Source organism: Myotis brandtii, unplaced genomic scaffold (assembly GCF_000412655.1).
Source record: "Myotis brandtii unplaced genomic scaffold, ASM41265v1 scaffold280, whole genome shotgun sequence".
Classification (NCBI taxonomy): domain Eukaryota; kingdom Metazoa; phylum Chordata; class Mammalia; order Chiroptera; family Vespertilionidae; genus Myotis; species Myotis brandtii.
Window position 1 is genome coordinate 980,372 of NW_005360677.1, and position 3,528 is coordinate 983,899.

The 3,528-nt window shown below is 34.3% G+C and overlaps 1 pseudogene; it reads right to left on the minus strand.

Annotated features, from left to right (window-relative positions):
- Positions 1-2,857: 2,857 nt before the first annotated feature.
- LOC102260807 overlaps positions 2,858-3,528 on the minus strand; it is a 12,653-nt pseudogene continuing 11,982 nt past the window's right edge.

Below are 3,528 nucleotides of genomic sequence, written 5' to 3' on the forward strand. Positions count from 1 at the left end.
TTTTTTTATTCTTATAGGTTAGATTATTGTTATTTTTTGTACAGTGCTCTATACTTTTTCAAATACTTAATTCTAAATGGATGCAACATTTGATAATCATGAGAAAAAATTTTGACAGGGAATATAGTATAAATATTATTTAGGGAGGTTTTGTTCTTTTTTAAAAAATATTTTTTTATTGATAGTATAAATGTTATTTAGGGAGGTTTTGTTCTTTTTTAAAAAATATATTTTTTATTGATTTCAGAGAGGAAGGGAAAGGGAGAGAGAGATAGAAACATCAATGATGAGAGAGAATCATTGATCGGCTGCTTCCTGCACGTCCCCTGCTGGGGATTGAGCCCACAACCTGGGCATGTGCCCTTGACCGGAATCGAACCTGGGACCCTTCAGTCCGCAGGCTCTATCCACTAAGCCAAACCAGCTAGGGCAGGAGGTTTTGTTCTTTAGAAAGTTGGGATAGCATATCTTCCCCTCACCTTTAAGTTTAGGGATATCTTGTACAGGTTCAACAAATCTATAATAATAAAAGCGTAATATGCTCATTAGACCGAAGGCCAAACAGAGCAACGACCGTCCAGATGACCTGGACGACCTTCCGGACGTGGACGGTCGCCATGGCTGCGAGGGCCAAGCCCCTTGTATGAATATCATGCATTGAGCTTCTAGTTCTAAAATGAAATGTTACTCGTACTAGTAGTTTTAAATGAAGTCATTTTAATTTTGTTTTCAGCCACTTTACAAATTTTATTTATTTCAGTCTTGAAACGTACTTTTTTATTTTTCTCTTACTTTCTTTCCTTATCTAGGATTCTAAGATGATTTTTCCTACTTAATCCTATGTCTATAACTTTGAATATATGTTATCCTAAATTTAACTTTGTATGTAGTTCAAGATACAGTTTATTTTACAGATTGCTCACAAAGTAATTATGGGGATTTTAATTTTTGAGTGGGTACTATTCAGAATTTAAATGTTTGACACTTTTGAAGTGTTTATGGGTAGGGATAATTATTATGCAATTTAGAAAGGAGTTTTTTTTTAATTTGTTATTTATATTACAAAATCTCTGGATACTACTTATCTTTGTCTTAAAATGTATTTCATGCATTCTTTCTGACTAATTTAGGGAGTTCTAATTTCTCATTTATTCAGCAAATGAATTTGAGTGATTATTGTGAGCCTTAAACAGTTCTAGGTTCTGGGGGTAAAGCATTGAATAAAACAGAAAAATCTTTGCCCTGATGAACTTTATGTGGGGTTGAGAAAACAGATAAACAGAAAAACAAATACTACATAAGGAGGTAATGAGTGTTATGGGAAAATACTGTTAGTTTGAGATTATCTCCATATTGTTCAGAAAATTAATCCTCAAAAAATACTAAGGCTGTGCCCTAACCAGTTTGGCTCAGTGGATAGAGTGTTGGCCCTTGCACTGAAGGGTCCCAGGTTCATTTCCGGTCAAGGGCACGTACCTCGATCCTTAGCCCTGGTCTGGCTGGTGTGGGAGGCAACTAGTTGTTATTTCTCTCTCTCTCTGTCTTCCCCCTCCCTTCTACTCTTTCTAAAAATCAATGGAAAAATATCATTGGGTGAGGATTTAAGAACAGAAAATACTAAGGCAGCAAATGGAAACCTGGATTGGATATATAATGGACTTCTGATTATTGATTGATGTGTAATTTAAATATAATAGTATTTATTGTCAATTCCCTTTCATACTCCTTTCAATTTCACAGTTGTGTTAGTAATTCTTATTGTGGTTCTATTTATTGTTGCTTAAAATAATACTTTCCATAGTGCTTTACAGTTAAAAAAAACATTTTCACATCACATTTTTTAAGTGGCCATAACATAATAGTTATGGTTGAATCATATGAAGTTGCTGATATTTGACTGTTTTGAACCTACAAAAGCAATTTCATATTGCTCAGTCTAAATACTATTCTCTACCTACTTTTAAAATTAAAATGTGAACATGTTTTGTAAACTGTAAAGCACTGTGCACATTGCCAAGATTTAAATCTTGTTTCTGAAAGCCTCTATTTGTGATTTCCTCATATAGTAAGGCTAATAATAAATAATGCCTCATTGAGTTGTGAGGTTACATGAGGTTATACATATAGAAGTGTTTAGAAAAGCACCCAGCACTACCTGTTCGTTTTTACTAGCGTTATTATTCGCAGTTTTGCAGATGACGAAATTGAAGCTTGTAGAAATTTTATGATCCCCTCTCCCAAGATTATGCAACTAGAAAACTGGGCATTTCTGATTCCAAGTCTGGCTTTTTTTTGCTTATACTTCACCTATCTCTTAGGAAAAGATGCAACGAAAAGAAAAAAAGAAGAAAGACTATTCGTACAGTAATTTACAGAGCTCATTCTTGAATCTCTCTAACATTGTTACTTTAATTGATGTAGTTAACCTTGTTTTCCTACACTGTTTTGACATTAATAAAGAAAAATGTTTGACAGAAATTTGTAAACTGAGATATGATAGGTAATTGTGACTTACTGTACATTATTTCCTTAGAAAAGGTACTTACATGCCCTTGACTGGAATCGAACCCGGGACCCTTGAGTCCGCAGGTCGACGCTCTATCCACTGAGCCAAACCAGTCAGGGCTGTTACTTTAATTGATGTAGTTAACCTTGTTTTCCTACACTGTTTTGACATTAATAAAGAAAAATGTTTGACAGAAATTTGTAAACTGAGATATGATAGGTAATTGTGACTTACTGTACATTATTTCCTTAGAAAAGGTACTAGTGGTACTTTTATAACTGATTTGTTGAGAAATTAATGTACCTAAATAATAAATATTAACCTCAGTATTTCTAAGAATATAAGTACAGGTTTTTTTTTACATGTGTAAGTACTTTTAATGTTGTATACATAAAATTATAGTAAAAAGACGACTATAAACAAGATGTAGCCCCTCCATTTCCATGGTCAGCACACTGCATTACAGTAAACCAAGTTTATATTCCACCATCAAGTGTGGTTCTCCCATTAGTTCACTTTGTGATGGGTCATTAAGAATATCTTCAAATCCAATAGTCTCATCATTACCCCTCAAAATATCCAGTGAGAGGTTTGAGCTTGGAAGAAATGGAAGACGCTGAACCTGTTGCACTGTCTTGAATTCCATTTGCAATTTTAGTGGAGCAAATAGACCCTGGATGTTTCTCAGTGTGGAAAAATTCATTTTACCTTGGAAATTTTTTTCTGATAATTCAGAGGATGACTGGGCAAAAGTTTATTTTTCACACAAGAAAAACCTTTTCGAAGAAGATCATGACTTTCAAAAGGTCCACTTGCTGATAGCTCAGTAACTGGAATACTGTCCTTTAGCTGAGATCCAAGTCCTCTGGTATTCACCTTAGCTCACTCTGCAAACAGCCTCTCAAGCCCGGTATAAGTACAGTTTTTAAAAATATATATAGTTTTATTGATTTCAGAGAGAAAAGAGAGGGAGAGAGAAACATCAATGATGAGAGAGAATCATTGATCAACTGCCTCCAGCC